At 47.5% G+C, this 26,502-nt stretch overlaps 1 protein-coding gene across 3 annotated transcripts in view; it reads right to left on the reverse strand.

The window, feature by feature from the left end:
- ZNF106 (zinc finger protein 106) overlaps positions 1-26,502 on the reverse strand; it is a 387,174-nt gene that overhangs the window by 117,068 nt on the left and 243,604 nt on the right. The window lies entirely within an intron of this gene.

Here is a 26,502-nt window from a genome sequence, read left to right on the forward strand (position 1 = left end):
CTGGAGAGGAGGGGGCCTCTGGACCACCGAGACGACCTGCTTCACCACTTGTGCCGCCCCAGGAGAATGGAGCGGGCCGGCTCCGGGTCGGCGAAGACTCTGACAAGGCAGCCGTCTGCGTGGTGAGACAGGAGGGATCCGGGGATGCGCCCCAGCCTCTAGCCAGCACCCGCGGCGCCACCAGGGCAGACACCAGTCGGCACCTGAGCGGCGTCAGCTCGGCTTCTAGCAAGGCCGTCGCATGCCCAGAAGGCTGAGGAGGACTCGTGGGCGAGCCGCGGGTCCCGGCGACCTTCTTAGACACCACAGGGACCCCCTCGGGGGTTTGCGGCGAGGTAGCGGTGCCGTGGGCCAAAGAGGGGAACCCTCTAGGGCCACACCCCGACACCACACCTTCAGAACCTGAAGCCGAATTCGTCAGCGCCGGGGCCGGAGCCGCCGCCGCGGAAGGCCCCGCACATGGCAAGGGATTCATGGACGTCCCAGGAAGCCTGCAGAGCCACAGCATAGGTCTCCATTTGGGCACTGGTCGCCCCGATGCCAGGAAACGGCGGGTAGGGTGGCAACGAATGAGGCCGCATGTCCCGCAGAGAACCCGTGACTTCCGCAGAGCGGGGACCAGACCTCGGGGACAAGCTATAACACTTACCGACGGGCGAGCGACGCCCAAGGGGCCTCGGTGACCAGCGATGTCGGAATCAGCGATTCTTGGACCCTTTCGCAGGGTACGGACGCGGACACGACACCGATCTGGACAACCGGGCTGAAAGGAGCTTCATCCGGCTCGCCAAAACACCACACGCAAATGGGATGAGGGTCCGTCACCGACATCTGATGCGCTCAAGACGAGCACGCCTTAAAGCTCGAAGGCATTCGCACACTGTTCCACAACGCAAAGCGTGAAAAAGAAGGCCTGAAAACAGGTCAGGGACACAATCCAGATCCGCGTTGCACGCGGAAAAGAAGGAAACTGATGTCAGCGCCGGGGTGGGACTTATGTGACCTCACTGACGTCACGCCCGCGGACGACGTCAGTGCGGGGTCGCGTGGTACGACCCCCCGCGCAGAGATGCTGTGGCAAAGATTTTCCGGGTCCAGTTTCATGCCTGGGGATAATTCTACGCTGAGGAATCTGCGGCTAGTAGTCTATCAGAAAAGCATTTTAATCACTAATTAAGTAGATTTTGCATGTAATTTTCCCCAGAAAGTGTAGTCTTAGTACAATATTTCAAGGGGGACAGCGAGCAGAGGCTGGGAAATATTGGAGGGGATGTCAGTTTATAGGAGGGATCTTAAAAGGATTATTTTGTAATTTTGATTCTTGGTCTACCCTACAGCAAAAAATAAAACATTGGACAAATTCTCTATAGTTATGGGCCTGAATGTGGTACTACATCTACTATCTAAACTTAGGGTCTTTGAAAATTGTGCAAACATATATAGCATAGTTTGCATAGCTCCTAATAGGAAAAATCAGACTGTCTGATGTCCCACAGCAATTTCCAAAAACGTTGAGCCACTTTGCACAACGTCATCCAAAAACAATACTCTGGATGCGTACACCAGATTTCTAGAGAAGGCCATGCCAATTCCAAGACAGTTGGAAAATAATCCTTATTTCTGGAAAAAACTGTTGAATTTTGTGACTGGTTTGAGACTTTCACTTAAAGTTGATAAAACCACATTTTTGGTTTCCTGACAAATTTGGAATGAGATGTCCCTGGCCCCAGCTCTCACTCTGTTCAAATAAGCAATATCTTCTCTCTTTTTAACTTTGATTCTGTAAGGTGAATCAGCGTAATAGCGTCAACATACGATCTTGAAATATTAGCTGCAGATTGAAATTCCCATAGGGCACACGTGGCAAGCAGGAACATAAAAGCTGCTGTTTATGGAGTAGTACAGGAAGTGGTTCTTGGCATGAACTGTGGCCGAAGGTCTTTCTCAGAGGGCAGGGATATTGGTCAGAACCCAAACAATGTGCAAAGTTTCCACTAGGCTCAGCAGCAGGCCATCCTCAGTGGTCACAGAAGTAAAATAACAATTAAGGGCAAAATCTGTGTCGAGTGCCAAGAGCCTCCAAGCACTGTCACAGACCAGAGCCGTATAGGACAGCTATCATGCTACTGTTTGCAGTTCTGATCTTTGCCAAGGAGGTAGGGGTGTCAATGGTACTTGGCATATGACTGTTATCCCATCGTTTTGTAGTTAATAATGCAAAACATGCTTAATTAAGGCTGGTCTGGTTTTAAAACAGAACCCTAAAATTCCAGATTTCTGATTAGATCTTCAATCATAATCCCTCCTCTATCAAATACAGTGCTAACACCATCTCACATGACATCACAGATAACATTACAAAGAATATAATTTGGCCACAAAGGTGAACTCATGCTTTCTCTCAACAAAGACAAGCTATTTATTATTGGGGGCAATTAAAACCAAGAACTCATGCTAGGGTTGGGAAAACCCTTGGTACCAGAAGGCAGTGTCCCTTGACGCACTGTCTCTAACCTGCAGCTTTCATTAGGATGAAGGAAACATACTGATCCATGTACCAGCATGGTAGAATACAACAAAACATATATGGGAGTTATAAAGTTTAAAGAGTTGTTGCAAACTGCGTCTTGATACAAATTAAAGGAGTAGTGTGGGGATTTTCTTAAATTAGATTCAGAGCTGCAAAAACAAATGGCTCACAATGTATTACCACCAAGCAGTCCTAGATCTTTTTGAATCTGATCTACATAGACCAAGTACAAATAGTGGAGCACACAATATTGACTGCCCAGCACCCAATCCACTCATGCATACTGGTAAATTCAGTGCATGGTAACACTTTCATTAAACAATCTTTTTTTTTTTTTTTTTAAAAACCTTTATTCGTGCATCTTAAAAGAACAAATACGGGCCTACAACCGTCAGGCCGGCCACGATACAGTAAAGCACTGATACCCACATTACAGCCCCCGTGCATCAACGGTCAGGATTAACAACAGGTTATAAGTTACATACTGGAGATATCTTTGAAACCCGGGGAAGGAGAGGTGAAGGTTAATTTTAAGTTTTTTGATGATTTTATCAGAGAAAAAAAAAGTCAATGAAGGATAAGAGCAAAGTAGATTCGAGTCCGCAAGATAGCTTCACCACACGGGCGAGCAGCAACATCAGTAAGAACAACAATGGGAGTAAAATCTCAATCAGTGAGGCGGTGCAGAGATATATCAGGATAGTCACATGAGCAAGTACGCGCCCCTCCAGAGCCGCCCCCACTCGATCCACCCCACACCCGGACCCCGAATCGAAGAAAGTAGAGCACAGAGACATAAAAGAGAAAGGCCCATAGAACTAATTGAGAACAGAGTATTACCCCCCCACCCTACACCAATGCGGAGGCTACGGCCTACCCCCCCCCCAGCATAGTGCCTGTCGCCCAATGAACCCGAAATATAGAGAAGAGAGAAAGTAGGAACAGAGTAAAGAAGGGAAGAAAGCAGAAAAGAAGGTGGGGAGGAGCCCACTGGACACCAGAGCGCCCCGAACCATCAGCCAGTTATGGCCCCCACACACTGGAAGCCCTCTACGCCAAAAAACGGCATGCAAAGATACCATGGCACCACAGTTTAAGCAAGGGATACAAGTCGCGACGAGTGCGCGCAAAACATACATACAGTCCCAGTCCCAGGCCAGCCCGTCCATAACCATAGCGATAGAAGTCAGTCTAGCCCTGGCCCGATCGCGGGCTTGGGATTAAACCAGCTCCTGCGTGAAGGCCCCATGTCCCGAGCAGACAAAGACAAGATGGCCGCTTGTGAGAGGATGATGAAGTAGGATCACGAAATGGCCGCCGACCACCGATTGGGGTCCCTCGTTGCACCACATAAAATCCAAACCTGGCAAGTAAGGTACAGGAGTTCCAGAAAAAGGCAGCAGTGGGCCACCGCGGACGGTCCCTCGAAGCCGTTAGGTATCGCTCAGCAGGATAGCCTCGCGGACGCGGTGAGGCAGGGAACAATGAAGCAGGCTGCCATGACCAGGGGGACAAAGTATCCGCAGTTGAGGTGGAGAGCGGTGGACCCTGGGCGCCGGGAGCGCTAGATGAAGGCACCAGTGTAGCACAATCATACACCGCCGCTGCGTCCCCGCAAGAGGACAAGAGCACCGGGAGACCCACGCCCTGTGGATGACAAACAGTGCGCTCACGGCCCGCAGCCGACAGTATGGGGTCAAACCTCTCACTCAGCGCCTGCAGGCCAGCGCACATCTGTAGTTGAAAGTCCCGCAGGACAGCCAGAACGGAGCCGCATGTCAGCGGAAGCTGGGCCCCAACATCAGCAGCAATCCGGGACGGCACTGTGGAGCTGGTGTCCGGAAGAGGGAGGGCGAAGTGGGCAGCGGGCGAGACCGGAGTATCACCCCCCAGCCGCGAGCAGGCACTCAACGCCATGTTTTGCCGCTATACGGTGCACTGGCCAGGGGGGGGGGTCGTGGCAAGGGGTCAATTCCCCTCAGGTCTACGCCGCAACAGGAAAGGCCGACAGTCGCTTATCTTCTCGCCGGTCCCCCTCGCCGCTGGCTAGGCAATAGGCAAAGGGGGCAGCAGCCCCCCGCAGCTCGGTCCTCAGAGCGGGGCAGGAGACTCACCGCACCGGGGCCCACCCCACAGCTCCAGCCCGTCAGGCACAGGATGCAGAAGGTGTCCGGCCGTCTCTCCTCGGGCTCATCCGGCAACGATCCATGGTGCAAGGCGAGATCGGGACCGCGGGGCTCAGGTTAGCGCTAGCTGGTCCGGTAACTGCGGAGCTTCCAGGAGGCCGGCAAAGGCCGTAAGGGCGCAGGGTTCAGTGCCGAGGACAAAAGCACCCAGAACTCGGGCATCCGGGCGGGTTGAGACTCCGGGAAAGCAGCAGCGCGGTCAGCGCGTCTTCGCACACGGTGCACCTCGAGAATCGGCAAGGATGAGCATCAGGATAGTAGTCCGAGGCCACGGACCGACGGAGCCGGGCGCTCAAGCGTCTGCTCCGGTCGCCATCTTGGCTCCTCCTCATTAAACAATCTTGTTGTCATCTTGGTTGCTGCAACCAGTGCTGAGCATCTCTAGAAATAAGCTCTAGTTTCAGTTGAGAATAACATACATTTAGAGGTAGTGGAAAAGCTGCTTAGCTGTCTTTTCAGCCCACAGTATTATTTCATGGCTTGCATTTTCCATTTTGAGTCTCTTCCTCCCTGGGCGCATTCCTAATTTACTTGTCATTCCATTGCTTTCTTTAAAGGGACTGCTTTTTTTTTGCAGTAATTTTGTATTATATAAAATTACCTAAACACTTGTTATACCCAAAAAAATCAAAATTATTACCATTCTTTTTTTTAAAAACACCCAAAAAAAATCACATCTAGAACTTAGCTCCAACTGATTGTTTTTTTTCATCACCAAAAAGGCAAAGCTATCCACACAGTTCCACCGCACCCAATTCAACTCCACATATTTCCAATCTACACACATAATTCATCAGCAAACCGAATAATTAAACTCAACAACATAATTACACAACACACCACAAACATTCAATCCTCACCACAGAATTACACATAATGCCATAAATTCAACACACCACATAATTAAACTCCACTACATACCACTCCAAAACACAAAATAGCATTGCACATAATCCCACTCCATAACACACAATACCACTCCATATAATTCTAATGCACTCCACACCACATAATTACTACTGTCCACATAATTTCACTGCACACCATACCACATAATTACACTACACAAATACACTCGACACCACAGAATTCAACAAAACATAATTCCACAACTAACAATTCAAATCCAAACCACATAATTTCACTAGACACAACATACATACACTTCATAACACATAGGTATAATACATTCTCATGTACAACACCAAGAGCTCTAACTCAAGCAAATGTGAGACCTATTGCATTTCTAATGCTTGTTTTTTTCTGCTAATGGATGTGCGTGCAGCCAGATCCTTCTGGCTTCCGCTACCGCCCCCTTTGTGTAAGTGCTAGCTATCAGATTATTTTATCCTTTCTTCTTGTGATCGTGTACTCCAATTTAATAGGTGTAATATTATTTGTATGTTTTTATTGTGGTGTGTGTGCATGATCACTTTTTCCCTTAGGAAAAGGGGCAGTGCATGTTGTGTGTTCCACATATGTTGTGGTATATAGATCTTTTGGCCCACGATAAAGACTATCAATATCTGTATTATAATGCGTTGTTTATGTATTTTTTAATATGTATTCCTTTATTTATGAACTTTGTAGTTGAATACGTGTGACATTATGAAATATCACCTCCTATTAGAGTTGATGCATGTAGCAAACCCTTTTTTTTTCTTTATAATGTACTGATGTACCATTTTGGGTTAAAGAACTGTCCTGAGATATCTTTTTTTTTTTTTTTAAATCACACATTTATTTAATTATTTATCATACGTTTTCTCCTTCACCGAGGAGGAGGGATAGTAGTATGTGAATCTAGAAGAGTTCAAGCTGCAAAACTATCGAAACAGGTAGGTAAATCGTTTCTTTTGCAGCATGGACGTCTTCTAGATTCCCGTACTATGCATCGATTATGTAGCAGCATTTGCCCACTGTAGAGGAGGGAGTGACATTTCCGTAGTTCCAACAGAAAAAATTATTGTGTGGTTTCCCCCTTGTTATCTTTGAGAGAGCATATGTTCTCCACTATGTTTAAATAGTATGTATCCACATTACAGAAAAAATGTACATACATATACACAGACCCCTACACCTACCTAGGTATACGAGTGTGTGTAAATATCTATAGGAGTGACTGTTTAACCTTTTATTTTGTGGTTACCGGTTAGCTGTTAACCAGATTTAAGTGGAAATTATTATGTTCTTTTAGCCTATACTTCTTTATTTAGGGTCATTTTATTTTGTGTGTGCTCGTTTATTATATGGTTTATAGCTATATGCATGGATTTAGAGGTCCCTGATTTTATGGTTACCAACCACTAGCTTGTTGTTTAGTTAACCAGAGACTGTTTGAAGTTTTGGTGATTTAATGGGCCAATCCTTAATGCTTTGTGTAGATCTGGATTAAGGGTTACTGGGTGCTTTGTTGTTCTTATGTATGTCCTTTTTTTTCTTTGAAGCTATGTGGATGCTGCAGATGTGCTGTAGTCTGTCCTTTCTATCTAGGTTTATGGTTTTCCTGTAACATGGAAACTATGGTATGATTATGTTAGTTATGTGTTTATATGTAAAAACCCAAGACAAACCGTGCTTCACCTTGTCATATGGTCAATGTCTCTGTATAGTAAGCTGGTCTTGGTTGATATCAGGGAACCTTAGTCTGTACAAATATGGATTATGTGACTTACCCAGTAAGCATCTGTTCTTGGCACGTAGTGCTGTAGATTAACATGATTTGCGTAAGTATGCTATCTAGTTTTGGGCTTGGATGATTACAAGTCGTTTTTCTTCAAATTATTATTTTCGAGTCACAAGGTTATGTTACTCCTTTTGGTAACAGTGCGCATGTGCATTGACTCCATTGTTAGAATGTTTTCACACAGGCGGGTGAGAATGTTGTTAGAATCAGTGTATAATGTGATGTCCATGCAAGTAATGTAGATTATAGACAACTGCCAAGCACACAGGCATCCGAAGATGAGGGAGGGTGCATGTGAATCTACAGCACTACATGCCAAGAACAGATGCTTACTGAATAAGTAACATAATCCGTTCCAGGCATATGTGGCTGTAGATAAGGAATATGCTACTTACCAGTATGCATCTGTTCTTGGCATGTAGAGCTGCAGATCTATACAATGTGCATAGATCGCCATCTGGTGTTGGGCCCGGATGTTTGCAGTTTGTTTTTCCTCTTGGAAAGTCACGAGGTCGGTGACTCCTCCTTTCGTTCGTATTGCGCATGGGCTTCGGCTCCATCCTCAGATTGTTTTTCGCCAGCAGGGAAAGATGGAGCGTAGTAGTAACAGTAAAGACACCCATGTGTGTTGTATCTAAATAAGATAGACTGGAACGGATACAGGTAGCCGGGGAGGCGGGTGGGCGTGTATAGATCTGCAGCTCTACATGCCAAGAACAGATGCATACTGGTAAGTAGCATATTCCATTCGAAGCATATGAGCTGCAGATTATACACTGTGCATAGATTATATAGCAGTACCCAACCCTAGCGGCGACCACCGGCCTCCGTTGCAGTTGTTTGGAACAGTGTTTTTAGTACAGCCTGGCCCACACTAGCTTGTTGCTTGGTTTGCACATCTACACAGTAATGTTTTGTGAAAGTGTGCGGTGTTGACCATGTCGCTGCTTTGCAGAGGTCATCTAGTGGTATGTTTCCTAGAAAAGCCATAGAAGCCCCTATCTTCCTTGTAGAGTGGGCTTTAGGGGGAACAGATAGCGTTCGTTTTGCGTTGTGGTAGCAAATCTGTATGCATTTTACAATCCACCTAGCTATCCCTGATTTAGAAATAGGGTTGCTTTTATGTGGTGGAGAGAAAGCGACAAATAGCTGTTTGGTTTTTTTGAAAGGTTGTGTTCTTTGGATGTAGTAAAGTAAGGCCCTTTTAACATCCAGTGTGTGTAAAGCCCTTTCCTCAACGGTTTGAGGTTGTGAGAAAAAGACTGGTAATTCTACCGACTGGTTTAGATGGAATGGAGAAATGACTTTGGGTAGAAATTTTGGGTTGGTGCGGAGTACAACCTTGTTCTGATGCATTTGGAGAAAAGGTTCCTGTATAGTGAGTGCTTGTATTTCACTAACCCTTCTAAGGGAAGTGATGGCCACTAGAAAAGCTGTTTTCCATGTGAGAAATTGCAGCTCACATTTATGTAATGGTTCGAAAGGTGGTCCCATTAACCTTGTGAGAACTATATTCAAGTTCCAGACAGGTGAGGGTGGTACTCTGGGTGGAATTACTCTTTTGAGGCCTTCCATAAAGGCCTTGATGGCAGGCACCCTGAAAAGTGATAGGTGCTGCCTGTTCTGTAAGTAAGCAAGCAGCAATTGCTGCGAGGTGTAACCGAATGGATGTATATGCTAGGTTACACCTTTGTAGATGGAGCAAGTAACATATGATGTGCTGTATGGACACATTTAAAGGGTTGATTGTGTTGTTGTGGCAGTAAACAACAAACCTTTTCCACTTTGCAGCATAGCATGCCCTAGTAGTAGGGCGTCTAGCTTCCCTGATAATATTCATGCAATCAGGGGGAAGGTTAAGGTATCCGAATTCTAGGACTTCAGGAGCCAGATCGCAAGGTTGAGCTGAGCTGGGTCCGGGTGTCTGATCTCTCCATGGTTCTGGGTGAGGAGGCATGGTGAGAGGTGCAGCTTTTGGTGTGGTACTACCGAGAGTTCCAGCAGTGTGGTGTACCACGGTTGTCTGGCCCATGTTGGAGCTACTAGGATCAGTGTTAGGGAATGCTGTTGTAGCTTTCGAACCACTAATGGAATTAGTGGGAGAGGTGGGAAAGCGTATGCAAATTTGTTTGACCAGTTCATCCATATTGCATTGCCTTTGGACAATGGGTGTGGAAATCTGGCGGCGAAGCTTGGGCATTTTTTGTTGTCGTGGGTGGCGAATAGGTCTATGTGTGGATGCCCCCACATCTGAAAGAACGGGTGAAGAACTTGTGGGTGAAGTTCCCATTCGTGAATCTGTTGCGTATGTCTGCTGAGCAGATCTGCCATGGTGTTTTGGACTCCTGGGACATGTTGCGCCAGGAGAAAGATTTTCTGTGGAATTGCCCATCTCCATATGCTCAGTGCTAATTGAGAGAGCTGTGGAGTGTGTGTGCCCCCCTGTTTTTGAATGTAGTACATGGCAGTCATGTTGTCTGTGCGAATGAGGACTGCCTTGCCTGAAATCTGCGTCTGGAAGGATTTTAGGGCCAGGAAGGTTGCCAGTAACTCCAGATGGTTGATGTGGAGTAACTTCTGTTGCGGCGTCCATGTGCCCTGTACTGTGAGATGTAACAGATGAGCTCCCCAGCCGGAGAGCGATGCGTCTGTTAGGATTATTTGTGGGACCGGGTCCAGGAACGGTCGACCTTTGGAAAGGTTTGTGGTGTTCCACCACTGCAGAGAGCGATGGGTGCGACCGTCTACCAACACCAGATCTGTCAGTTGCCCCTGGGCCTGGTTCCACTGGCGCGCTAAACACTCTTGGAGTGGACGCATCTGGAGTCTTGCATGGGGCACTATGAAGATGCAAGAGGCCATCATCCCTATCAGTTGCATAAACACCCTTGCTGGGAGAGAGTGTTGACATATGAATTTTTGACGCAGAGCCTGTATATTTGCAATCCTGGCAGGATTGGGATAGGCTATGGCTTTTGAGGTGTCTATGGTGGCACCGAGGTATTGTTACCAGGTGGGAGTTTTGGTGGTTCACCGTGAAACCTAGCTGGTGAAGTAGTTGGATTGTAGCGGCGGTGTGTTGCACACATTGTTCATAGGACGTGGCTTTTATTAGCCAGTCGTCCAAATACGGGAAGACGTGAATGTGCTGTCTTCTGAGATGTGCCGCCACTACTGCTAGGCACTTGGTGAATACCCTTGGTGCTGTTGTTACCCCGAATGGGAGCACCTTGAACTGGTAGTGTTGCCCATCCACTACAAATCTGAAGTACTTTCTGTGAGCATGGTGTATTGGAATGTGAAAGTATGCGTCTTTCAAGTCCAGAGTGGTGAGAAAGTCGTTCTGGGAGAGGAGTGGAAGAACCTGCTGAAGGGTTACCATGTGAAAATGGTCTGAATGTATGTAAGTATTTAGAGGCCTGAGATCTAGGATAGGTCGTAGTGTCTCGTCTCTCTTTGGAATCAGAAAGTACAGGGAGTAGACCCCTAAATTTTGTTGATTGATGAGGACCTGCTCTATGGCTTGTTTTTGCAGGAGGGAGACTACCTCCTGTTTTAGTAATGTGGCATGTTCTTGAGACATTGGGCGTTGCCTGGGTGGAATGTTTGGGGGGGTAGATGTTAATTCTAGGCAATACCCTGAATGAATAATTTGGGTCACCCATCTGTCTGAGGTGATTGTCTCCCAGACGTGAAGGAAATGTTGTATTCTGCCCCCGACCGGAGTGGAATGGTCTGGAGGGAGCGGGGGAAAGTCATTGGGTAGGCGGTGTGGCAGAGCGGGCGATATTTGTCTTGACTCTGCCTTTATTATTATTACCTCTGTATCCGCCTCTTTGATAACCCTTTTTGAAGGTAGATTGAGGAGGGGATTTGTAGGACGTGGATGCACTATCCGAGGAGTAGCCCCTGCCCGTGCCCCGAAAGGAAGAGCGGCGAAAAGAGCGCCTAGGAGGGTGTGACTGTAGGGCTCCCATGGATTTCGCCGTATCAGTATCTTTTTTCATCTTTTCGAGGTCTTCATCAACTTTTGGGCCAAATAGATGATGTTGGTCGAATGGGTGGTTCAATATGGAGGCTTGTACCTCAGGTTTAAAACCTGAAACTCTGAGCCAGGCATGGCGACGGAGAAGGACACTGGTGTTTATGGCCCTGGAGGCTGTATCTGCCGCATCTAGGGCACAGCGTATAGAGGTATTAGTTATTGTTTTTCCCTATTGGATCAATTCATTAGCCCTATTCCTGTATTTTTCAGGGAGATGGTGCATGATGGTCTCTAACTCATCATAATGCGCCCTGTCGTATCTGGCCAATAGCGCTTGCGTGTATATTGGCGGCTTGTGACGCAGTGCGCTTCCCCGACGCGTCTAGGAGCTTGGACTCTTTGTCAGGTGGTGGTGCTTCGCCTGACGCCTGAGAATTTGAACGCTTCCTAGCTGTAGATACCACTAAGGAATCCAATGGTGCAGGGCCTTTAATGTATGAAGGCTCTGTGGGGGCGGCTTTGTATTTTTTCTCTATACGGGGGTTTCGGACCCTGACCCTGACTGGGTCTTTAAAAACCTCAGGTGCATGCTTGATTACTCCCTTTAACATAGGTAGAATGGCAGTAGACCTATGTGCGTTGTCAAAGGTGTCTAGGAGAAAATCTTCCTCCACTGGGTCAGAATGTAACTCCACCCCGTGGTAATGTGCCGCCCTCTGTAGTAGGTGGTGAAAGCCTAATGAATCTTCTGGTGGGGATGGCCTAGATGGGTAAAGGTCATCCTGTGGGACATCTGGGATGTCCGGATTGTTATAGTCGTTCCATGGGTCTGGAGATCCAGTAGGGGTGGGGTCTTGTGGCACATCTGCTGGATCATAGTAAGGGTCCCCTAGATCGTCTGGGACTGGAGACAAGGTTGGAGAGCGATGAGGCAGGGGTGGAGAAGGTGGGGAGGGTGGAGGAGGTGGAGGAGGTGGGGAAGGCACTCTGAAAGGGGAGGTAGCAGTGTCCTTCCTCTTTGGAGGTGGAGCTGGTTTGTCCAAGTGTCTCTTTTTTGAAGACAGTGTCAAATGTCCGGTTTTTGGATCCTTGGTAAGTGTCTTTTGCAGAGGATCCGGTGTGAAAAGTTCTTGCGACACTAGTTGTTCGGTCGGCGCCGAGGTTTTCGGGGCCGACAGCTTTTTAGGTTTGTCTAAGCCGTGCTTCTTCGGGATCTCCGATTTTTTGTTCGGTGCCGAAAGAGGCTTCGGCACGGGAGTGTCGGTGCCGAGGGCCTTGTGATGTTTTGTCGGCCCCGGGAGGGCAGGTTTCGACACCGAGGGCTTTGGTGCTGGGCTCGGTGTGGAGGTGGAGGCCGATTTTTTCTTCGGTGCCGAAGGGTGTCTTTCAGTACCGTTGGTAGGCTGGCTCGAGCCCGAGCTACCGGAAGGCTTAACAGGCTTCTTTACCGGGCCCGAAGGTGGGGTGTGAGAAGCAGTATCCTTGGTCTTGCCTAGGCCCGAAGGCGTGACCGAAGCCTTTTTGGGTATCGGCGTGGGTGTGGGAGGGGGTATAGTACTCACGACCCTCTGCGCCGGGGTGATGTCCTCCACATCTGAGTCGTCGGCCTCGGAAGCACTGACAAGGTCGTCGTCCTCTTCTTCGATGTTCTGCTGTCCCAGAGCTTCGACGTCGTCCCTGAAGATGTCGACTGGAGCGGAGGTCGAGGAGTGCACCATGTTGCGTCTGGCCCTTCTATCTCGAATCGTCTTTTTAGATCGAAAAGACTTGCAGGCGGGACAGTCTCAGGCCTCGTGTTCAGGGGAGAGGCAGAGGTTGCACACCTCATGAAGATCGGTGTGGGGGAATTTGGACCCACATCGAGGGCACTTCTTGAAGGGAGTTCTTTCCATCAGCCGAGACCAGAGCCGGAATAGGCCCGAAGGCCGCCGTCGACGACCGGAATCGAAGAAGTGCCGAAGAGAAGATGATTTATTATCTGAAGGATCTCGATGAGCGAGGATTTTGCGTAGATCGCTGAACTGGAAAAGTTCGGCATCGGAGCGCGAAGTATTACATCCGAGCCCGATGGCAGAAAAAAACAATCTGAGGATGGAGCCGAAGCCCATGCGCAATACGAACCGAAGGAGGAGTCACCGACCTCGTGACTTCCAAAGACTTTCCAAGAGGAAAAACAAACTGCAAACATCCGGGCCCAACACCAGATGGCGATCTATGCACAGTGTATAATCTGCAGCTCATATGCCTCGAACACATGCTTTGTATAGACTATAAAGCAGTCTATCTCCTGGTGGCTATTCTGTGGGGGTCGGAGTTGTTTGAAATAGAGTGCGTAATACTGCTGGTCTAACATTAGACTCATGACGTGCTGCCACATCCACACAATAATGTTTTGTGAAAGTGTGTGTTGTGGACCATGTTGCTGCCTTACCTATTTCAGCAATTGGAATGTTTCCTAAAAAAGCCATAGAAGCCCCAATTTGTCTGGTAAAGTGAGCTTTGGAGTCACTACTAGTTGTCTTTTAGGTTTTGCATGACATGTTTGTATTCATTTAACTATCCATCTGGCAATACAATTTTTTTTAAATAGTCCCCCTTAGTGTGGAAGTGAAAAAGCAACAAATTGTTGCTTTGTTTTTCTGAATGTTTTACTCCTGTCAATATAATACATTAAAGCCTTTTTCATTTCTAAAGTATGGAGTGCTCTTTCTGCCATAGAATCTGGGTTGGGAAAGAGCACAGGTAGTTCAATGGATTGGTTCATTCGAAAAGGAGAGAACTTTAGGAAGGAACTTAGAGTTTGTCCTTAAGACCACTTTATTTTTATGCAGTTAGAAAAAAGGTTCCATCAATTATGCTGAGTGGAGTAATAGCTATTAAAAATCAATTTTCCAAGATAAATACTGAATTTGACATGAATGCAACGGTTCAGGTGGTGGCCCCATGAGTTGTGTTAATACAATATTTTTTTAGGGAGGAATAATTTGTTTATGTCCCTCCACAAAAGCTTTAATGACCGGTATCGTTAATAAAGATGTATGTTGTCTATTTTGTTGATAGGCTACAATAGCAGCTAAATGTAGTCTTATAGAAGTATATGTAAGACCTGATGTTTGCAGATGCAAAAGGAAACAAATTATTGTTTAAACTTGTACATCAAATGGATTGGAATTTTTATTTTGACAATAAATAAACCTTTTCCATTTGGCTGCGTAACACTTTCTGGTTGTGGGTTTACACACCTCCTTAAGAATTTCCACACATGATTGTGGAAGATTTAGGTAGCCAAATTCTATGACTTCGGGAGTCGTTCTGCAAGATTCATTTCTTTGAGATTGAGATGTCTTATTTCTCCCTGTTTCTGTGTTTGAAGGTCCCAGTGGAGAGAAAGTTTCTAGTGTGGTACCTGAGAAAGTTCCAGTAGAGTGATGAAGCATGGTTGGCAAGCCCATGTGGGCACCACTAGAATTAGGGTAAGTGAGGTTTCCTGTAGTTTCCTGACCACGAATGGAAGTAGTGGGAGAGGGGGAAAAGCGTATCCAAAGTATCCCAGACAAATTGATCCATAGAATATTGCCCTTGGACAGCAGGTGTGGAAATCTGGCTGCGAAGTTTCGGCATTTTACGTTTTCTGGGGTTGCGAACAGGTCTATTTGTCAAAATTCCCATTTGCGAAAATTTGTGAGTAAAACTCTCAAGTTCCCACTTATGTACTTGTTTCTGCGTCCTCATGAGGAGGTCTGAAACTTGATTGCTCATCCCTGGGACATGTTCTGCTAGGAGATGAATGTTGTGACGTAACGCTAAACGTCATATTGTCTGGGCTAGACGTGATAGCTGAAGAGGGTACATACCCCCTTGTTTTTATAAACAATACATTGTTGTCATATTGTCTGTTCGGATTAGGACAACTTTGTTCTGTAGGTGAGCTAGGAATGCTTACAATGCTAGGTGAACGGCTTGAAGCTCTAGGTAGTTGATAAAGATATGGATACCGGTGTTGTACAACCCATATCCCATGGATGGTTAGATGTTGAAAGTGAGCTCCCCAACCTGTAAGAGAAGCAGTTGCTGTGAGAATGACTTTGGGAACTGGGTCTTGAAACGGCTGCCCTTCGGATAGGATTTGTAATGGCTGCCCTTCGGATAGGTTTTGTAGGTTCTACCAATGCAGACAGCGAGGAGTGCGGCTGTCTATCTGTACATGACCCTGCGACTGAGCCCATTGACGTGAGAGGAGTTACTGCAGAGGTCTCGTATGTAGTCTGGCATGTGGAACTATAGCTTTGCAGGATGCCATCATGCCCAGAAGCCTGGGTAACAATTTGACTGGAATTGGTACTCCTCTCTGAAATTGCTGTGCTAAAGACGGAATGTTCTGAATTCTGCCTGAATTTGGAGGTGCAAACGCTAGTGTTGAGAATGGCCCCGAAGTATGTTTGTATTTGGGCTGGTTGCAAATGAGATTTTGCAGGTGGACTGTGAAGCCTAACTGTTGTAAGAGCTAGAGTATCAAGAGTAAATTGGCTGCATATTGTTCAGTTGCTTGCTTTTAAAAGCCGATCGTTTAGGTAAGAAAAGACATGACTGTTTTCCCTTCGTACATGTGCTGCTGCTAATGTTAGACACTTTGTGAAGACCCTTGTAGCTGTGGTGACTCCTAAGGGAAGCACTTGATAATTTTTTCCTTGGCAAAGAAACTGCAGGAACTTTTGTTGAGCTGAGTGAATGTGTATATGAAAGTGCCCTGACTTGGGAGCTCCACTGATATCATGCAATCATGTACATATTCGTACAGTCTAAGTGTTTGTAGTGGTTTTACAAATTTATTCATGTCTTCAGTATATCTGCACCACTGTCCTGGAACCAGGAATCTGCAACAGTGCACCATTTTTGCCGTCAACTTGGCTCCAGCCCCTTTTCACAACCTTTCCCCTTTCCTTGATTCACTGCTCACTTAGCATAAAATTGTTACTCTTTCACCAGCCCCCCCCCCCCCCCCTTCCCCCATCCATTACATTTCCTTCCTTCCCCATATCAGTGTTCCGTTTCCGTACTCACCTTTGTGTCACAAAACATATGTAACACACACTTGCGTATGGTCATTCCGTGCACACCCTTATATGTCTCATTATGATTTACAGCCCTGAAGAAGTTCTTTTATGAACGAAACGCGTTGGCTGGCAAACCATTTCTTGGAAAATAAAATAAGATTTATTATACATCAAGACTTATTGACTATTTGACCATCACTGTCATAATAACGAGCAGTGCACCACTCCACCAATCTCATTCTCTCAGTTCTCTGCACAGCAGTTGGCACTCTACGACGGCGAGTGCTGGAGTTGGCTTTATGCACGCTCACCCTATATTTGACCATTAGTCAACAACAAGGAAACAACATAGGGTAGTGCGGTCACTGCGTCCGCTGTTGTCTGGAACCATAATTCGTGTATATGAAAGTAAGCATCCTTGAGGTCTAAAATGGCCATAAAATCTCCTTGCTGAAGTAATGGTATGACTTTCCACGGCAGAAGCACGGAGCCATGAAGTGAAGGCCCATGGTGTGTTAAAAAACAACTAGGGCCCTGAAGAGAAACAGACCTGACACTAAAGAATGGGGGAGGATTGGTGGGTCGGTGAGGAATCTACGGCTAGATCATGTTTCTACCAGATAAGGTGTTACCGAGATCAGTAAGTTGTCCATCTGATAGAGGCATCCAGCCACAGATTCCTTACCTGTGACCAGATACGCAAGCAATACCATCCCCGGAGGAGGGACTGCGGAAAAACCTTAAACCAAAAACTCCTGGAGGACAGAACGACCAAAGGCCCTCCCTGCGGACCTGATTGTTCAAGCAGTAATGCTTGGCGAACCTGTGCAAGGATGCCCACATGGCCGCCTGGCAGAGCACGCTGAAAAGCAGTGGTGGCTGCCTTAGCCCTGGTTGAATGAGCTCCAAGGCCTTCAGGAGGCTGCTTCTTTGCCTAAGAGTAATATATCTTTATGCAGAGGATGACCCTACGTGAAATGGTCTTCTTCTGCACAGCACATACCCTACAAATAGTTGGTCATCCACTGGGAACTTTTTAATGCAATCAAGATACCCGATTGGATTCGGGTCAAGTTCGCGCTATATAAAACTCTGCAAAAGAAAAAAAAGATAGAACAACAACGCTCTTTTTGGGTCCAGACGGTGGAGACGCTCTTCTTCCTCAGAAGGATGAGGAGGAGCATAGAAGATGGGTAAGGTGACAGATTGCCCTAGATGGAAAGGTGTCACCACCTTAGGGAAAAAGGAAGCCCAAGTGTAGAGCACTACTTTGTCCGGGAAGACGTTCAGGTAAGGAGGATGAGATGACAGAACCTGGAATTCGCTCACACTCCTGGCAGACATTATTGCCACTAGGAAGGCTGTTTTGATAGTAAGCTGACAGAGGGGTCAATTGTGCAGTGGTTCACATATTATGAAGGTGAGAACCAAGTTAAGGTCCTACTGGGGCATAATAAATGGTGAAGGGGAAAACAAATGAGTAAGCCCCTTCAGGAATCGCTATACAAGAAGCGATTTAAAAATGTAACCTGGCAACCGAAAAAAAAGAAAACAGGGCTGAAAGGTAACCTTTCAGAGTGCCCAGAGTGGAGCCCCGCTGGGCCAAGGAGAGAATGAAAAGAATAATGTCAGAGAGGGAGGCAGACAGACCGTTCTGCACAGTATTTACAAAAATCTTTGCCATCAGCAGGCGTATACCGACTTTGTGGAGGGATGCCTGGCTGCCAAAATAACTTCACAGACTTCGGGAGGAATGTCAAAAGCGGTCAACTGTTGCTGCCCAATCTCCACAAAAGGAGGAGGAGGAGGGTGGACAGGTTCGGGTGGAGGGCCCTCCTCTGTTGTTGCGACAGAAGATCCTCCCAAAAGGGGCAGCCTGATCGGAAGATCGAGGCACATCTGTAAAAGCTTGGGATACCAAACTCTCAGTGTCCAGTCTGGAGACACAAGAATGACTTGTGCCCGGTCGCTCCTGATCTTCTTGAGCACTCTGGACAGGAGAGGTATGGGTGGAAAGGCGTACAAGAGGCCTGAGCTCCACTTGAGACGAAAAGCGTCGCACAGCGAGAGCCGCCTTGGAAACACCAACGTGCAAAACGGCTGACATTGCGCGTTATCTTTGGAGGCAAACCGATCTAACCAAGGCTCTCCCCACTGTCAAAAGAGACCTTGCGCCACCTCCGGATGGAGGCGCCACTCATGATTCGCTAGGCACCAACGGCTAAGTTTGTCCACTCTGGCGTTCAGGGAACCAGCCAGATGTTGAACCACCAGGGATATGCCCTGTTGTTTCAGCCAAGTCCAGAGACGCAGGGCCTCTTGACAGAGGGTCCACGACCTCACCCCGCCCTGTTATTTGCAGTACCACATGGCGGTAGTGTGGTCTGTGAACACTTGAACTAGCCTCCCATTGAGGCATGGTAAGAAAGCTTTCAGTTCCAATCGGTTCGCATTAAGCTCCAACAAATGGAGTCTGGCTTCCGCAGGAGACCAGAGTCCTCTGATCTCCACCTCTTACAGATGGCCGCCCCATCCCAGAAGCGACACATCAGTCATCACTGTGATATCTTGGTGGGGAAGAGAGGGGGGATCTGCCTGACAAAATCACGGTTTGTCAGCCACCACTGCAGATCGTTCACAGTGCCCTCCGATATCTGAATGAGGTTGTTGAAATTCCCCAGATGCTGAGACCATTGGAACTTTAGGTACCACTGCAGAGCCCGCATGTGCCATATGACATGATCCACAAGCAGGATGCAGGAGGCCATGAGGCCCAGCAGCCTCAGAGTCATTCTCATCCAAATCCAGGATAGAGGCTGAAACACTGGTATCAAAGCCCGAATATTCTAAACTGGCTGCTCGGGAGTATAAACCTGAAATTGCACCGTGTCCAGAACTGCTCCAATGAAAGTGTCTGAGAGGGAGTCAGGAGTAACTTCGGCACGTCGATAGTGAACCTCAGAGAATGCAGGAGGTTTGCCATAGTCTTACGGTGGGAGAGGACTGCTTAGGACAAGCCCGCCTTCAACAACCAGTAATCGAGATAGGGGAAGACTGGACCCCCTGAATTCTGCAGATGGACTGGGACCACCGCCATCACCTTGGTAAACACAAGAGGGGCACTGGTGAGGCCGAAGGGGAGCATGGTAAACTGAACGTGCTCGCAGCCCACTATAAACCGCAGGTAGCGGCGATAGACAGGCATCTTGAACTTTTCCATTCTAAAGAAGTAGTTGAGGGCTGTGAGACAGAGAACAGGACAGTCCCTTCTTTGGGACCAGAAAATAGCGGGAATAGCAACCACAGCCTATTTCTGTCCCGGGAACCCTCTCTATAGCTCCCTTGGCCAAGAGAGTTTGGATTTCCTCACGAAGTAAGGCAAGATGATCCTCAGTCAGCCGATCATAAGTTGGAGGGATGGGTAGCCTCAGACTATTTGCCACCAACTGGATGCCAATGATCTCGGAGGACCAAACTAGGAAGGTTTGAAGACGGAGGGGGAAGGGGTTGTGGCCTCACCTGACTTTTGGTCTCCTGACCCATGGGGTCAGAGTGACCTGCGCCCATTGCAGCACAGAGGTTGCTGAACTTGCACAGTCCTCTGGCTGGGATAGGGTTAGCATGGTTGGAAGCCCCTTCCATAGCCAAAAAAAGGAGCAAAAGGCAGACACAGGCTAGGATGACTTAGAGAGGTCCAAGAACTTGGCTGTAGCCCGTGACTTCTTGAAGTGCTCAAGCACTGCGTCCACACAGTCTTCGAAGAGACGAGAGCCATGAAAGGACATGTGCATAAGATTGGCTGGGACATCCCCTGAGAAGCCAGACATTCTCAACCAGGCGTGGCGCCCAACGGCCACCGTAGAGGAAATCGCTCTGCCTAGCGAATCTTTTGTCTAGGCCACAGCATATGGCGAACTTTGCTACAAGAAGAATCTTCTTACCAAAGCTGTCCAGCTTTTTGGATCCCCTGTCCGGAGAGGAAGAAGGGAACACGCCACGAGAAGTGGAGGCTTGGTCCACCAAGCTCTCTGGGGTTGGATGGGTAGAGAGGAAAGCTGGGTCATCCGGTACAGGGAGATGGCAGCAGACAATAGTTCTGTTCATGGGAGCCCCTGTGCTAGGAAGCTGCAGGTCCAAGACCTCCGTAGCCCTAAGGACCACCATTGCAAATGAAGCCATCCTCTTCCATGGCCAGGTTAGGAGAAGACAGCATGCCAGGCTCTGGGGAGATGTCCAAGCTGCTGGTATCACCCAGATCCTCGTACCAATCCATTTCCTCATTGTAAAGCGAGATTTCTAAGGGATCCTGTTGCCCCTCCCACTCTTCATTCAGCCCTAGCCCTTCAGAATAAGGCACAGAAGACATCATGGAGCCCAACTGCTCCTTCTGCGCTGGTCTCAGCGTCCGTGGATACCCAGCCGGTATCGTCTGGAGACGCCGCAGGTGGGCACCGGCGAAGGGCTCAGCACCAGATGCAGAGCTGGGAAGGTTAAAGAGGTGCGACGGGCGCCGGCCCGGACCACGGAGGAGCCAGTGGCGCCGGAGGCGTGGAACCCATGGGGTCTGCTTCCTCCGAGCCTGCAGGCCCGAAGGCGCGCCAGCAGGGTCAGGCCGCCCAAATATGGCACACATGGAGTTATAGAATTCTTTTAACTGGGCAGAGGTCGAACCCTGCCCTGGAAAGGGAGGGAAACGCGGAGCCGACCCAGGCATCTGCTCCGCAGAGCGGGCCTCAAATACAGAGACTCTCATTGGGTGACAGGCCTCAAATACAGAGACTCATCGGGTGAGAGGCGGAGCGAAGTCGAAGCATGCTTTGACTTCCTGTGCTTTTTATGGTGCTTCATACCTGACCTCGACAACTTTGAGTGGGAGGAAGAAGACTTCGATCCCCCGGAGCAGTGCTCGGTCCTTCCTCTCGACCGAGACCGGGACCGGGACCAGGACCAGGAGTGAGATCTTCAGGGAGATCTCAGTGGCGCCAGACGCCGGGCTGCAAGCAGCTCTAGGGACCTCTCCCTCAAAGCTTTCGACACTATGGCCCGGCAGTTGGTGCACGACTTCGGGTCGTGGTCGCGCTCCAGGAACCAAAGACATACCAGATGGGGGTCAGTGACCGACATGGCACTGTGACAGGCCCAGCACTGTTTGAACCCCAAGATCTTCTTGCTGGACATCCTACACAACAAAAAGTTCGACAAAAAGTTGAAAAAAGTCTCTAAAAATGACAGGCTCTCTTCGTCAGATCTGCGCTGGCTGTCATGGAAAGAAAAGAACTGATGTCAGCGTGCCAGGGTGGTGCCTATATAGAAGTCACAGATGTCACGACGATGAAGAACCCGACACCTACGACGTCACGCGGAGTCGACCGACGCCACCTATCGGCATGCAGAGCACTGCTATCAACAATCTTTCGGATCCAGTCTGACGCCTGGAAGTTCACAGGTACGGAATCTATGACTAGATGTCTCTATCAAATTCTGACTTAAGTGTTTCATTGCCCGTGTGACACAATGAGTGATGCAAGGGGTACCAAAATCCAATAATACGCTAGGCCTTAGTTATATTTTGGGCCATGGTATAATGTGATAACGTTGCACTATGTCGTGGTACATGGTGATGACAAGCCGGAATATAATTGGGTAATGGCTTTTTTTTTTTAAAGAATGAAAAGGAACCCTTAGTGTTTTTACTACACTTTGGCTGTGTTCAGTGTTAGAGCCTGGGATATAGGTAAGTAGATGGCCCTACCTAATACCACTAAAGTGGTAATAGGTAGGGAAATGTATATCTTTTCATATATTTTTTAAATACGTTTACAACCATGTACCCCTTGAATGGGACTTTGATGAACCTCAAGTCCAGGGAGTTCTGGTTGGAGAAGCCAAACCTGAAGTTTTTTTACCATTTGAAGCTATTCTCAGGGCTTGAAGCTCTACTCCTGAGGGAGCAGTACTTTAGCTCTTTTAAAGGGTGTTTTGTGAGTTGAGACTGACCGTTGGCGACTAGGCCGCTGAAGAGGCATGGAGAGTCTATCTGGTCTTCAGGCCCAGGCGAGATCTGGCAGCTCTTCTGGTTCTGCCACAGAGGCCTCAGAGAAGATAGACTCTAGGCTTGCATGGCTGCTGGAATGCCTGAGGGCCCGGCCTATTCTTCCTCGGTGTGGTAGTTGTCAACATCCACGTGTAGGTTGGGCGTTTTGAAGGAAGGATGCTGCTGCATCCTGTAGTTGCATCTTGCGGTGAGCCCACCTCAGTTTTCTTCAATACCGAAGGGTTTTATTGAAATAAAAGCCAGAGCAGGCACCATAGGAGGTCTCTTTGTTGGTTGGCAAGAGGCACAGGTTGCAAACACTATGCTGGTTGCTGCAGGGGTATTTAATGTTACACCTTGGGCAGAACTAGAAAGGGAGTAAGCTCCATTCTCTCACTCCAGGTGCATTCGCCTAAGACCAGCTGAGAATACTCTAGATTAGTTGAGGGATGGAGCTGGAAGGTACGATGCATTGAAGGTGAATGATCGGTGATTGTTGGGTCAGAAGTTCAAGGCGTCACACTGAGAAACTGTCAGTGGCACAGCAGTATTGTTCTCGTCACATCGACCGAAAGGAAAGTAACTGGCACAGAGGAAAAAGGGAAAGGCACACATTTGGGCCAGAGCTGCATTTTCAAATGTCCAAGTAGGATGGCATAAGAAAACAATCTCAGATGGAGGTACTGTCCTTTGATGGGTTGGGATTCATTGATTTGTAATCTAAAGTTAGGGGAAAGCAGTTTGCCCTCATAAAATGACTCCCACTTTTACGTTCTTTTTGACATCTGATGAGAGTTGTATAATCAGGTTTTCTGTTGTTCTGTTTTTTTTTTTAATTCTTTTTATTAAATCAAAACAAGCTTTAGATACAAGCAGTGCAAGGATATACATACAAAGCATTGGCCAAACCTGGTCATGCCACGATTTATAAATCACAGAATACACTTTTATTGAAGGCAAAACCGCCCGCAACCCACTGGAGTATGTCTCTAAACCCTCCCAGGGAACCCGTTAACAACCCCTCGTGAGACCCATCACAGGCCCCTGTACACAGTCCAGGGCCCCCATATCTTTTCGCATTTACGGGGACATCCGCGGCTTTTGTACACCACCTGCTCTGCCCCAAAGCACCAGTCCAAATCACGGAAAAAAGCTGCCACAGTCGGAGATTCCACCGCCCGCATGCACGTGCAATATTCCTTTTTGCAACTCCCCCCCCTTCCACACCCCTTCCTCCTGCCAGGGCCAACCATAACTTAGCCCACTTCGGCCACGTGATTTTTCCCGTGACACCAAGAATATGCCACCGAGATTAAAGCGGGACCGGTGCCCCCACTACGGCCCCCATCACAAGGCATATGCCCTTCCAATCCTGCTGAATCCTAAGGCAGGACCACAGAATATGATCCCCTCTCGCCACACCCTCTGGCACACAACTCGGAGCCACTACCCTTAATACGGGCCAGCACTAGTCTCGAAGCATATGACCCATGGAGGATGCGCAGCTTAACAAGTCAAAAGCACGCCCTGATAGCAATATCCCAGAGACACTGGAGGGTTCCAACCAATCATCATCTTCCAACAAGCCAACGTCCGATTCTCAAGCCTCCCGCAGGGGACCCAGACAGTCTGGGGTATTGTTCACCAGTTTTTTGTATGTCAATGACACCGCCTTCTGAATCACAGAATCCAAAAGAAGCCTGTCCTCTAGAGGTGAATATTCTGGAATCACACTACCTTCTGGCAGCTGGAAGTGAAGTGCCGACCTCAACTGTCTGTACCGAAGAAATTCACCAACTCCCATTTGAAAGCCCTCCCTCAAACTATCAAATGTCACCGTTTGCCCCCTTTCCAGACGTCCCCTAGCACGTCAATACCTAGGAGGCTCTACTTTCGAAAGTCCTGCAGTCTAAGTACCTCCTTCATGAAATTACCCTCCACAGTGGGGTTTGTTCCATGAGCCTCAACTCTCACCCCGTCAGTCTAGTCACTGCATGCCAGATATCTATGACCATTTCAGTGTGTGGTGGCAAATGACTGGAATGCCTACCCCTGTGGTACAACTCCCCCAAGTATTTGCGCTCACCCAAAACCATCCTGTCCACCTTGTAGGCCGATTCATCTGTTGGGAAGAAGACCCACCCATTTACATTTATGAGATGGGCCGCCCAATAATATGTTTTGAGGTCTGGGACTGCCAGCCCCCCTCATACATTCTGTTCTTGTGTTTTTTACAACTTTCTACTAGTTGACTGCCTTGTGTAATCTTTCATCATGAGATATTGGCTAATGATATTTATGTACTGTAAGAAGAGACCCTAAAGTTAAACAGCCATTAAAACTGCCACATACCCTCTACTTTTATTGCTATAGCCAGATGGTAACTTCTGATCCAGTGTGGATCACACTCCTTTTCTAGATGAACTCAGACCTAGGTGTCTGAGAATGAGACTGAAGGTGCAAGCTGCATGTCCATCCAATGATCCAATTAGCTCTGCCTCCTACTGAAGGTTTATTACTAGAGCACCACACCCATCCAAAGAATCTTTGAAACAACTATATATACTACTATCTTACTGGTAAATATTGCCTAGGTTTTCAGAAAATGGGACCTGAGACTTGTTATGGGAAGCCCATGTACAATAATTAAGTATAGAAAATACACAGCTCTACCTTCTATCAGCAATGCTGCAAGGAAAGTCACTATTCACATTTAAATAAATGTACCATAGCTGAAATAGTGGAGTGATCTGTATGTGCAATGCTGGGTTATACCTAATGAAGCTAAGATTAACAAACCTTCACCACTATCCTTCCAATAGAGCATATCAGACAAAGGTTTAGAGAGGTGGGATTGTCTGGGGCTGTTCAATACTTGCCACCAGAGTAAACCATTACTTAAAAAACACTTTCAACATGCTCCCGCCCTTTTTAGCACCACAGGTAACACAATTTTCTTCTACAATAATCAAACCAACACCTGTGGTGTCACCAGACACTGGGTCTCTAAAGAAAACGAGTGCCAATATGCTGGGGATCACAAAGAGCGTAACGCCTATTGGAACAATTAATATCACTTAAAAGACGCATATTTGCAACGTGGGATTCCTGCAATGTTAACGGCTGCGCAAGGGCAAAACAATCTTAAAGGTAACCCGTAGGGATTTTGAAAGCTTACTAGATGTTTCAAGAGAGGTTTACAGGCACATAGGCATACCTTTCAAATGGCATGGGGAACCTTTTTAGTGGGATTAGTTAAAACTGAAAAGAGGCACTCACCATTGTTTAAAATAGTGGTGTGCCTTTGTTTCCTGCTCACCGGGGAGGGTGTGGGAAGGGGAGTTGAGGTTTTTGCGTTTTCCTTACCTCTTGTGAAAAGCAGCACCACTATGAAGTTACGACCTGCCACAGGCTGCCAGCTACTAGCTACCACTGCTTTCACGCCTGGCTGCACGCTGGACCATATGGACGCCCATATGCCGGGGATACGGTTGTCGCCTCCCTCCACACTTTTTACCTCGCGGCTGGCCCTCTTTGGGTTGTAGGCGACATGCTGTGTTAACTACCAGTCGGTATACTTTCATTCATTGTTTTGTTGCCATGATCTGATCAGCTTTTACCCGGCCAGCTGGGTTTTAGGCGCCAATGTCCTGGTTTACCTTGCTTCGTGCTCTGCCAATAAAATTGATTTAATACTAAAATAGTGGTGTGTCTTCTTTCTGAAGTTTGTATTTCAATGGACACTAGGCATTAGCTATTCTCGTTTCTATTCATTTCACCTGTGCCATAACTGCACTTAAGGATTTGACAGAGCCACTTAAAAGTAGTGAAGTAAAGCATAGTTAAAATATTGTCAAAAATAGCCATTATGAAAACGAATAAGTGGAAATTAAAGTGGACTCAAGTAATGCTAAAGATGAAACATTCTGAAATGAAGTCACACTCGTCTAGCATAAATAAGGGTAACATATTTTTTACATAATGGGATGCAAAGTAAAGAATTCAGTTTCAATCAATGCACCTGTAT

Source organism: Triturus cristatus, chromosome 9 (genome assembly GCF_964204655.1).
Source record: "Triturus cristatus chromosome 9, aTriCri1.1, whole genome shotgun sequence".
Classification (NCBI taxonomy): Eukaryota; Metazoa; Chordata; class Amphibia; order Caudata; family Salamandridae; genus Triturus; species Triturus cristatus.